Below are 12,962 nucleotides of genomic sequence, written 5' to 3'. Positions count from 1 at the left end.
TCCATTAGAAACCAATATTGATAAAATTTTATGAAAAATCTCTTCAAATTAATATGCAAGTTAGAACTTGTGACTATATATATTACACATATACTAGTCTCATCCAAATGCATATTACCATGTAACAGTGACTCTTTAAAAATCACTTTCCCTGAGCCTCTTTAAGTGAAAAACGTTAATATCTGAGGAGAAAATCCTAAACAAAGATCACCATAATAGAAGGTAAACAAACTCTGCATGTTAAAATTATGACCGTTCTTTTCTAGGAAACTCACATTTCTATTATGTTTAACAAATGATGTGAATGTTACAACGTGATCTTAAATTGTCTTTATCTTCATTTAAGAGTAATTAGGCCATTCCATTTTATAAGGTGTAAAGGCAATAGAATAAATATCCAACTTCTGAATAATTTTAATATTTTATTTTGCCTTATTTTTATGTGGCCTGGTATGCAGCATGAATTAAAACTTACTAAATTATATACTTCATATTTGCATTTTAGTACTAAACCTTGAATGTAAGAAACTGTGCCTTAGTATACACGCACACAGAGTTGGGAACAACAGATACTGGGGCCTACTTGAGGAAGGAGGGAGGGAGAAAGGTGGGGATCAGAAAACTGTTGGGTACTAGGCTTACTACCTGGGTGATGAAATTATTTGTACATCAAATCCTGGTGATATGCAATTCATCTATGTAACAAACCTGCACATGTACCCCTTGAACCTGAAATAAAAAATGAAGAAAAAAAGGAGCAATGCTGTAACAATGCATATGCTACATTTTCATTTTATTTTCTTCTCAGGAGACTTTTCTCTTCATTCTGCTTATTCACACTCTACCACAACTTCTTTTGAAATTTGATGCTTCTATCATACCAACAGCTGCAGGCCTTAAATTACAAGCCGATACAGCTTCAAATAATCTTACATTTATAAGACATTTGAAAACCTTTCATGAATTCTCTGCACATTAGTACTTCTACTTTGGGAATTCAGCTAGACATAAAATTGTAGGACAACTATCAATTTCAAACAAAAATAATATATTAAACAATAATGATATGAAATGTATTTTTGTATCAGTGTCTGTCTGAAAAGTCAAAGTCTGAAACTGCTAACTCGATATTCTGATTGAAATGTCATGCATTTAAAGGTTACAACTGAGAGACCTTTTCATCAATCGTAAATTGGTTTTGTTGCAGTGAACTTTTCAATGTTTTGGGAACTGCTTTGTACAAATATTAGCCAGGCGATGTGTTTGATCCCCACTCATATTTACAGATTCATTTAATACTATCCACACCTATGTTTAGTAGGGCAGAAGAATGACATAAAGAAGCCTTTGATTTTATCAGTTAGTTGAAATTATTAAAGCAAGACCTTCAGTTTGTAACGTAGGCAGCTAAGATTGTAATGCGCGCGTGCACACACACACACACATTTTGAAATGTTCTCAAGGGAATCATAACATTTTAAAGCTCCAAGAGACCTTAAAGAAATCTAGTCTAACACTCATTTAGGTGTAAAATAATTGGTTCCAGATTACAAAGCTGGTAAGCCTATGGGTGGAAGTGACTTCGAAAGTCCTTAGGCCTAACGTACCCATTTGGTACTTGGGGGCTCCACGACAAACATGCTTCCAACCATGGTCCTAGGAGCCTATGGGGACCTTTCCTGGCTTCCCCCTCATTCTCCCTCTGCTTCCATTCTTGACTACTACGGTCATCAGTTAGCGCTGACCTTTCTTCTTGACGTCCTCTCATCAAGCTCTTCCTTCAGTTTGGGCATGGATAACCCTGTTGCTGGCTTAAGCGGTTGGGTTTGGGGGGGATCTCTTTCAGAACCAGTGAAAATAGGGAATTTCAGTAGTGATGTGGTCAGTTTTGGAGAAATCATTTCTACTTTGAGATGAAGTAAGAGATGAGGTTATCTGTAGAGGGAGAATGTGGAAATGAGGGAATGAGAAAGTTCAACATTTGAAAATAACAGAGCATTTTAATGATTTGGGTTGTCAATTGACTAGTGAAACATATTAGGCCATGTCCAAGGCCCAAGTGAAGTTGACAAATATATGGATAGCAGTCTCATTTTAATAGTTCTCATGACTTTGTAAGCTAACTGCAGTCATGGATTACTGTGACTAAATCCCTCAAAACTGCTCAGGCTTTCCTCCAACACAACACACCTTGTCTCTCCACAGTTCCTCCAATACAACACCCATTGCTCTTTCGTCCGTCTTTCCTTCCTCAGTTGACGATGCCATCCCCCAGAAGCTCACAGAAGGCAGCAGACTTAGGGCTCTCCCTCACTCACCAGTCTGCCAGTCACTAACTTCAGTGGATTCCCTCACAGGACCTCCTGCTCTGCCTGCCCTCCCTCCTTGTCCCTGCCTGACTTAGGGCCTCACCTTCTCTGGCATCGCCTGTTGCCATAGCCAAGTACCTACTTCCTATGCTTCCAGGAACTGCCAGTCCCCACCCTATACACCTGGGGACTGCCAGAGGAATGACGAGAACAGGTAATTCTGTCCGTATTACTCCTTGGCCTAAAGCCCTTCAGCGAGCCTCCGGGATGCAGGACCAAGTTCTTGACACACGCCTTCAGGGATGGGCCCCGTTCATCTCTTCTGTGCCTTGTACTGGGGAGTTCAGAATCACAAAAGTGACAATGTCCTTGGGTGCCTGGCTATCTTTGAATAGGGTTACCTCCCATCTTTTTCTACTGGTGAACTATAATTTAACCTTTAAAAGTCTGCTCACAGGCCGGGCACGGTGGCTCATGCCTGCAATCCTAGGACTTTGGGAGGCCAAAGTGAGCGAATCACTTCAGGTCAGGAGTTCAAAACCATCCTGGCCAACATGGTGAAACCCCATCTCTACTAAAAATACAGAAAAAAAAAATAGCCGGACATGGTGGCAGATGCCTGTAATCCCAGCTACTTGGGAGGCTGAGGCAGAAGAATAGATTGAACCCGGGAGGTGGAGGTTGCAGTGAGCCGAGATCGTGCCACTGCACTCCAGCCTGGGTGACAGAGCAAGACTCCGTCTCCAAAAAAAAAAAAAAAATCTGCTTACATGCCACTATCAGTTTTCTATACTTAAAAAAAAAAAGGGACACATACTAATTGTATATATTTACTGGGTACAAAGTGATATTTCAATACACGTATACATTAGGTAATGATCTAATCAGGATAATTTTTTATCCTGATTTATCCTGACTAGCATATCCATCACCTCAAACATAATTTCTTTATGGTGGGAACACACAAAATCCCCTCTCCTAGCTATTTTGAGATACACAATACCTTTTTGTTGACTATAGTCACCCTACTGTGCAACAGGACACCAAACTTCTCTAATTCTAACTTTTTACCTGCTGACCAAGCTCATCGCTTTCTTACCCTTCCCCTCCCCATTCTCTGGTAATCATTGTTCTACTCTTAAGTTCTAGGAGATCAACTTCTAAGGTTTTGCATATGAGTGAGAACATGCAGTATTTGTTTTTTCATGCTTGGCTTAACATGATGTCCTCCAGGTTCATCCATGTTCTCAAAATGACAGGATTTCCTTCTTTTTAAAGGCTGAACAGTATTACACCATGCATATACACAGCATTTTCTTTATGTATTCATCTGCTGTTAGACACATAGGTTGATTCTATATCTTGGCTACTGTCAATAGTTCTAAAATAAACATGGGAATGCGGATGTTTCTTTGACATACAGATTTCATTTCCTTTGGATATATACCCAGTGGTGGCACCACAGAAAACCTCTAAACCACAAAGGTAAACAACAAGAGAGGAAGGAAGGAACAAAGAATCTACAAAACAGCCAGCAAGCAATTAATAAAATAGCAGGAATAAGTCCTTACCTATCAACAATAAACTTCCATGTAAATAGGTTAAATTCCCCAACTAAAAGGTATAGTGTGGCTGAAGGGATTAAAAGACCCAGCTGTATGCTGCCCACAAGAGACGTATTGCACCTATAAGGACACACACAGACTACAAGTAAAGAGATGGAAAAAGATATTCCCTGCAAATGGAAACCATAAGTAAGGAGGGTAGTTATACTTGTATCAGAAAAAATAAACTTTAAGTCAGAAACTATAAAAAAAGACAAAGATGGTCATTATATAATGATAAATGAACATTTTCAGCAAGAAAATATAGCAATTATAAATATATACGCACCCAACAGTAAAGCACACAAATATATAAAGCAAATGTTAGATCTATATGTACTTTTAAACTTAACTGTAGTTACTTGTATTTTTGTTGTCATTACTTGTTTATGCTGTCCTCTCTACTAGACCATAAACTCTTTGTTCAATGTATACATATAGTGAGCCTTCAATGAACTAAACTGAATAGTTACACCAGCCTTATTAGTTTTTTTAAAAAGTGATATTAATTCCATACAGTAACCTCAAAAAACTTGAGCTATCACAGTATCTGGATGACATTATAGGAAGTATCCAGAAGAGGTCAGTATAACAGTAATAAAAGTATGGTTTTGGGAGCAAATTAAATGTGAATGCAAATTAAATTATTTTGCAAGCAATAAACTTTAAAAGCTTTCAAAAATACTATGTCAATTATTTTCCTCTTTAATTAAAGTTACAATCCTCAAAATAGATGGCCATAGACCTTTCACATAAAAAAAATGAGTAATCAAATGATTTTATACTCAACTAAAAACTAAGAGTTTTCATCTGGATTGTAATTACTTGGATGATTCTCACTCAGATTCTCTGATTATTTATCAATATGAATCACCCAGTGAACACATTTTAACAAATATAATTAATATTCCCTGTAAAATTGTTATATCAATTAAATATTCGTATATTAGACTACTAAATGTATTGTTTTCATGGTACCTTTGGGGAACTGGAAGTCAATACTTATAAAAATTGAACTCAGTGTTCTAAGAGAACATAGAGGGGAAAAAATTCACATGTAATAAATAAGAAATCATTGAGATGCAGGAGAAATTAGGGCAGTGATTATTTGGGCAGAAAATGTAAGTGTGACGTGTGCATATCAGAATCACAGGAAATACATGAAGAATAATTATCAAAATAGAATCTATGCATGGTAAAAAGGAAGTCAATCAGAAAGGCTTAGAATAAAATCTCCTGCTGTCTCCTTCTTTTCCCCACCACATCACTACCTCCACGTGTCTGAGGTCACTACTTAGATCTTCCTTTTCATACTTAGCTCTTACCTTTAATTGGCCTCCTATTGCTATGTCTCAGTGTATTAACTCTAGGCGTGATCTATCCAGTTTTTTCATGCAGGTTTTCACCCTGCAGCACTCTCCTCCTTTCTCCTATGTAGTCTGTCACCCCTTTCAGCTCCTTCTGTGGTCAACTTGGCAATTTCACACAGTCTACTTAAATATTTATCTCCTGTTTCAAAATCATGGAGAGTATACTTGACCCTCATGCTCTTTTACTGAGTACACGGTGCTGCAGCCGCTCCATCCTCCACCTGTGACCATGGTGCACACCACTCCTGTCTCCAGCCCTCTTCCAGTTTACCTGCACTTTTACATGATCAAAGCTGATTCCATTCCATTCCATTTGAAAACCATAATGGCATCTCCTGTGATTTGACCAGCTTGATAAAAAAAAAAAAAAAAAAGCAACAGAAAGTGTTCACATTTTTATAGCTATTTTCCTTTCATAGACAAATACTGATTTTATAACCTCTGTGCCACTCAGTGTTTCTATTACCAGTTCCAAATGGAATCTACTTTGAAAAATATCCCTCCAAATATTTTAATTACTTCATACTGACATTATGGCTTTCCCACACAGTTTTTATTGCTGGAATTTCTGAATTCCTTTTTTATCTGTTACAAGAAGAAATTGCGTGAAATATGCCTCTGACATTCTATCTTAGTTGTCTCCTTTTATTAATTTTTAATCTACTACATGGAATCGATTCCATTTTTTCTCCTTGAAATGTACTTGCCTTCCTTTTTTAATACAAACAGTTTCTGCCATGGTTGGATCACGACTTTCTTGTGTGACTAACCTCCACCTCCCTTGTTTTGTAACTATATTCCTTTTCATTTCTTGTGTTGTTTACCTCTATCACATCCTCAAGCTTCTGCCAAACTTGTAGTAATCATGACCATCATACACAATCTCCTTTTTCTGTGGTATTGGTGTGATGCGGGCTCTCCCTCTTCCTGTCCCCATCTGCTGGCTGAGGCTCCCACAGCTGTGGCCTTGAGTAGGTGTCAGTGCTCTCTTGAGCTGGGCTAATTGTTCTCTGGACCTTCACTCATGTTCTTTCATTTACTCCCTTGCTTTGATGGAGTGCACCCTCAATAATTATTCAGAAAGGAGAGCTGGGAAGCAGATTGTCTGAGACTTTTGGTGTCTGAAAATGTATCTATTCTGCTCTCAAATTGGTTAATAATTCATTTCATTTAGCATAGAATTCTGGATTGAAATAGTTCCTACTGAACTTTGAAGTCCTTGCTGCACTGACATCTATCATTAAGAGTTCCTGCAGAGACATGTAATTCTGTCCTAATTTTCATTTCTAGTTTACACCGAGTAAGATATATTACTGTTTAAAGGCATCTGTGCCTATCTTTTGGTCAAATTAATATTCTTCCCAATTTATTTCCTTTTACATTCATCTGACATTTTATATATCTGATGTGATCAAAGAGAAGACAGCATGCAGTTAGGAAATTTAAGTGTATTCATTCTTATTGCAAACTAGTTATTATCAAGAATACTAAAGTTATATTCCATGAATGTTCTTAAATTTCTTTACCTTGATCAGAAATTTCTGATGAAGGGTTAGAAAGTGGATGATGGTAGGAATTACGAAAAGAATAATAGATGACATAAGGTAAATTTGGAGGAAAATAGCAGAATTGAACAGAAAAGAGCAGAAGTCTGGATATAGAGGAATAGACCGATCTGTGCCCAGGAACCTTGAAAGTATGTTGGCCATTGAAAATGTGTGGAAATCTTCATTTACATAAGAAACACTCCTTCTCTGAGATGGTTTCTTCCATTATAGTGACATTCCTGGGCACTCTCTTCAATTTTTACTCATTTCTTCCCAGGAAAAGTGGATTTATGTGCCTCATCTGTGAGCTGGAGCCAGAAAGCGGGCCTGCATGTGTGATTCCTCCTCCCTCTTTAGGGACCTGGCTTCATGTCTGCAGAGAGGACAGTTTTTGCCTGGGTCCTTCATGCTGAGAGTTCAAGATGCAATCTTCCCTTTGGAAACCCATGATTTCCCAGCGCTGCCTGGTGGGTGAGTGGGTAGACCCTTGTCCAGAATGTAACATCAGGAGTCCACCACTGCTGCACATCTAGCATATATTCTCTCACAGCTCCATTTGTCAAACAAACAAACAAACAAACAAAAAATGACAGAGCTTCACTGGCCTCATTCTTTTGTCTGTTTTTCAGTTGGTTCAGAAAGTGGGCAGTAAATAGAGATATGATTTTTCTCAATTTTCTCAAACTCAAAAAACATTAACATCAGCATTTAACAACCACATATATTTGTTGAGAATCTACTACATAGTAGGGGCTATTCTGTATCAACATGTGTCCTTCTTTAACCCTTCTCTCCCACTTCCTCCTTTCTTGCAGGACTGGTGTCCCCCTAAGCACCTTCATCCTACTCCTGGCCTTCAGCATAGACTAATCTGTGACTGTTGCTTGTCTATAACCTGTTCATCCATCACTTGATATTAAGTTTGATGGCAGAGACTCAGTCTTGATACCTACATTTCTTTAGTCTCTAGATACTCATTAATTATTTGCTAAATTAATGAATAGATCAGTAAACCATTAGCTTTAAACCATAAACTTTCTGTGCTTAAGTAGCTTTCTTTCCCACTGAGGAGGCAGACAGCTACATACTCGATAATATGGTTAGCATTACAATTTAGACATGAACTAAGGGCTGTGGAAGCAAATAAAGGAAAACTTTAATGTATTTGGAAGAGACCTGTTGATTCTCCAACAGCACAGATCATTATTATTAATTCTTTTAAATGTTCTAATATTTTTATATATTTTAAATATGCATAATATAGTAATATATGAATATAATTTATAAATGTATAGAAGTCAACACATACTGAGATATGTATCAGTCACTTTCCTAAGTGTTATGTTTTTTATTAATTCATAAACAAACTTGGAGATCACCAACCTAAATCTTAAACCAACTTTCTTCTTTGAAAAGAAGAGAGAAAAAGAGAAAAGAGAAAACCACATATTCTTAGAGCTTGTTGGACATCTCCCTCAAAGGTTCCCTGGAATACAGACATGAAATCATGCAATATTGCAACTGCAACATTGCAAATGCCCCAGGGAATAAAAGTACAGATAAGGAGAGGTTAATCCGTGAGTAAGAGGTAGTGGAGATGACTTGTGATCAGATATTCAAGTCCAAAGGCAATCTTCCCTGTACAGGAAATCTGATTCCTTTCAATTATATAGTATGGGCCTCAACCCTGGCCTCCCTAATTTTGAATCGTATCCTCAGTGTTGATGACTTTGGCTCAGCCTCTTAGATCAGGGGTTCCCAAGCCCAGGCCATGAACCGGTACTGGTCCATGGCCTGTTAGGAACCGGGCTGCACAGCAGGAGACGAGTGGCTGGTGAGTGAACATTAAATTAATGCCGAGCTCTGCTTCCTGTCAGATCAGTGGAGGCATGAGATTCTCACAAGAGTGCGAACCCTGTTGTGAACTACTCATGAGAGGGAACTAGGCGGCATGCATCTTATGAGACTCTAATGCCTGATGATCTTATCTGGAACAGTTACATGCTGAAACTATCCCCTATGCCCTCCATCTATGGAACAACTGTCTTCCACGAAATCGGACTCTGGTGCCAAAAAGGTTGGGGACTGCTGCCTTAGATCCCAAAAAGTCAGATGCAGATTCCTTATAGCCTCCTTGGTTTGACAGCTTGGCTGATATCCTGTACTCTGATTCTGATTAACATTACATGGCGTTAGTTTCAAAATCTTCTGTTCTCTATTTTTCCTTAGAGATAACAAAAATCTCAGGCTTTGAAGTCAGTTGAGCTTCAACTTTACTTTCTTCACTTAACAGCAGTGTAATGTTAAGTCAGTCAGTTATCTTCTTCAATGGTCAATGTTCTCCTATTAATGTTGGGAATAATACTATCTCCCATTTAAGGTTAATGACATAATTAAATGAGATAATGTACAAAAGGTGTTTGACGTGTAGTAAAATACATGTTAAATGGTTAGCTATTATAATTATTCCTTAATGCTGAGAGTGAATTTATCAAAAAGAAATAAGATACGTGACTTACAGATTATGATACATGTGGCCTTTAGGATAAAAGTGTCTTGGTTTACCTACTGAAATGCCTGACATGCTAAAGACATTTTGACTTAATGGTATATGTTATCATTTATGTGCCCAATTAGTAATTAACTCTCATAGGCAGACCATAGCATAGCACTTTTATAGCACAATCTAGCCGAATTATATTATTTTCTTTATAGTTTAGCTTTCAAATCAACATCATGGGTCAACAAGTTCCTCTGTTATGATGCATACAGGTCATTAGGCTTGACCACACACAGGGGCACGGCCATGGGCTGAAAGGCAGAGAAGCTGGACACCCATGTAGCTGCACTTGTCTTGCTCCTGACACTACCTCTCTCAGGTTACTTCTGAGGGTCCCTGAGCTCCTCACCTCTCATCCTCATGCCAGCTACTGAGAACTCTTTACCATCCTGTTCCCTCAAGAAATCTTTGTCCTCTGAAAATGTGTGCCTGGATACCAGAGGCCCCGTGACAACAGACATGCTGTGTCGTGAGGTCACAAGGGTGGTGGCAAGACAATTACGCTGTGGCTGGGGGAGAAGACACCAGAAGAAGAAGGTGATAACAGGAAGAGGAGAAGCAGCAATTCAGGTGGCTTCAGCTCCTCGTGTTTGAAGACTCAAAGGCAGGGACATTTCATGGACACATAGACAAGCTCATGTCTTTATCATCCTTCCTTCTACTCAAACTTTCTTTGCATTGATTCTCTGCCATATGTGCCACTTGGCTCCAGCAGACATCTTACATCATTTAATTTAAATCATTTCAATCAATGTGTGTACACTACCCTCAATAAGCTAATGATCACAAAGTCCATTTGTTTTCACAGGAAAGGAGGATTTCAATTAAAGGAAGAAATGAAGGGTTTGGCCCCAAGTACATTAAATATATCACCCAGCCCAGTTCCTTAACATGAAAGAAAGAAAGCAATTTGATATCAAGCATTAGATTCTATGGGATTTCATGTGACTTAGGACAGGACAGGCCAATCAGACATTCTCTTGTTCATAGAGATTATTTTAGAAGGATTCAATCCAAGCCAATTAGACTTAATCAGAGCAAATTCTCCTACTTTTATTTCTGCCACCAGGAAGACACACTTTCTTCTCTGCTTGCCCTGAATTGGATAGTGCTGGAAGCCTGGATTTGTCAGCAGCCACACAAGCCAGCCAACGCAGCAGAGAACAGAGATGAGGGACAGAGAAAAACTGATAGCCATGCTTAGGCCATGGATCAAGGCATGCCCAAGCCAGCCCCCATCTTGTGTTTCTCAGTTACGCCAGTCAATAAATTGTCTTTGTTGCTCAAAACTGTATAGTTGGTGTTTGATCATTTGCAACATGAAGAATCTAATACAAGTTTGAGGCAAACCAATGCAATAATCTAAAGAAGTTGCTTGTGTGTGTGTGTGTGTGTGTGTGTGTGTGTGTGAGAGAGAGAGAGAGAGAGACTGAGTCTCACTCTGTTGCTGGGCTGGAGTGCAGTGGCGAGATCTCGACTTGCTGCAACCTCCGCCTCCCTGGTTCAAGCGATTCTCCTGCCTCAGCCTCCTGAGTAGCTGGAACTACAGGCATATACCACCATGCCCAGCTAATTTTTGTATTCTTAGTAGAGATGGGGTTTCACCATGTTGGCCAAGACGGTCTTGATCTCTTGACCTCGTGATCCACCCACCTCAGCCTCCCAAAAAGCTGGGATTACAGCTGTGAGCCATTGTGCCGACTGCCTTTTTTTTTTTTTTTTTCCGCAGGGTGATGGTGGGTTAGCTCCTGACAAATGGAAGAATGAGGGGGAATGCAACCACAAGTAGAAAGGGGTATTTAAAAATGAAGAGAGAAGGGCCGGGCGCGGTGGCTCAAGCCTGTAATCCCAGCACTTTGGGAGGCCGAGACGGGCGGATCACGAGGTCAGGAGATCGAGACCATCCTGGCTAACACGGTGAAACCCCGTCTCTACTAAAAAATACAAAAAACTAGCCGGGCGCGGTGGCGGGCGCCTGTAGTCCCAGCTACTCAGGAGGCTGAGGCAGGAGAATGGCGGGAACCCGGGAGGTGGAGCTTGCAGTGAGCTGAGATCCGGCCACTGCACTCCAGCCTGGGTGACAGAGTGAGACTCCGTCTCAAAAAAAAAAAAAAAAAAAAAAAAAAAAAAAAAATGAAGAGAGAAGATGGACACAAATTTGAATGACTCCCTGCCATTAGTCAAGCAAACAACTTACAGGTTGTGGAAATCCACATCATCAGTGTTGGCTCACATGAATGAGGAGGACTGTTCAGTGTTCTCCTGTGCTCTGGGTGGGAAGGGGGTCAAAGATGAGGGTAGAGAAAGATTACTAGGTTTTGCAAGAGAGAACTAGTGGGAAAATTTAATATGACAGCTCTAAGTTTTATATATATATAAAATAAATTATTCAGTAAATATTATATATAATAATTTATAATATATACATAAATTATTCAGTAAACCTCATGGATGAGTTCTTGACTTTCTCATATACTGTATCTCATCAAATCTAAGAATGATGATTATAAGAACACCATTACTTCTATGCCATTAAGAAAGGAAATTCCAATGCGAATTAAACCATATTACTGAATGTAATATGCCTCACAATTTCAGAGCTACTAAATGTGAGAAAAATGGGCATCTTAGATTTGGTGAAATATGATAATAACACAATAGAGTGCATATTAATAGCAGATGCCTGTCAGTCATGCCTTATATAGACAATTGTTATCAATGATTATCTCTGTCAGGTATGTGAGCAAGCTTTTGCTGATTTTAAAAAATGTTTGTCTGCTAGAATAGATGACAAATGTAGTTCTTGTTTAAGACAGAGAAGTAATGGATTTTTAGGTAACTGCATGGAAATGTCCATTATTATATACAGAGATTACAGTAACGCAATTAATTACCAACTGTCCTCAAGACTATACTGAGAAGCTGTGTTATTTTGTGTTACATGAGTTAGCTGTATGGCAAAGGCACCAGCACCCTGCTGGGGCTACTACTGCTGTCTTTGGTCCAACAGGCACCAACTAGGTGCCAAACACTGTTCCAGGGCTGAGGACACCATCGTGAACGGGACAAAAGAGGCCTCTTGTTGTAGAGACTTCTTAGAGCTTATATTCTAGCTGAAGGGAAACAGCCAGTAGGTATGAAATTTCTCATATTTAAATATGAAACGCAAGACAATTTTCTATAGTAACAAGAGAATAAATAGAATCACTAGGAGAATATTTTAAATACAATGGTAAAGAAGGCTTTTCTGGCACATAAAGCTAAAAAGCTTCTGTACAGCAAAGGAAACAATCAATGAAGTGAAAAAACAAGCCACGGAACGGGAGAAAATATTTGCAGACTACCCATCTGATGAGGGATTAATAACCAGAATATCTAAGGAGCTCAAACAACTCTACAGGAAAAAATATAATAATCCAATAAAAAAAATGGGCAAGGGGGCCAGGCGCGGTGACTCATGCCTGTAATCTCAGCACTTTGGGAGGCCGAGGCAGGCGGATCACCTGAGGTCAGGAGTTCAAGACCAGCCTGGTCAACATGGTGAAACCTCATCTCTACTAAAAATACAAAAA

The sequence above is a fragment of the Mandrillus leucophaeus genome, unplaced genomic scaffold (genome assembly GCF_000951045.1).
Source record: "Mandrillus leucophaeus isolate KB7577 unplaced genomic scaffold, Mleu.le_1.0 Scaffold61, whole genome shotgun sequence".
Classification (NCBI taxonomy): domain Eukaryota; kingdom Metazoa; phylum Chordata; class Mammalia; order Primates; family Cercopithecidae; genus Mandrillus; species Mandrillus leucophaeus.
The sequence above is the reverse complement of the archived record's forward strand: the minus strand, read 5'-3'. Positions refer to the sequence as shown.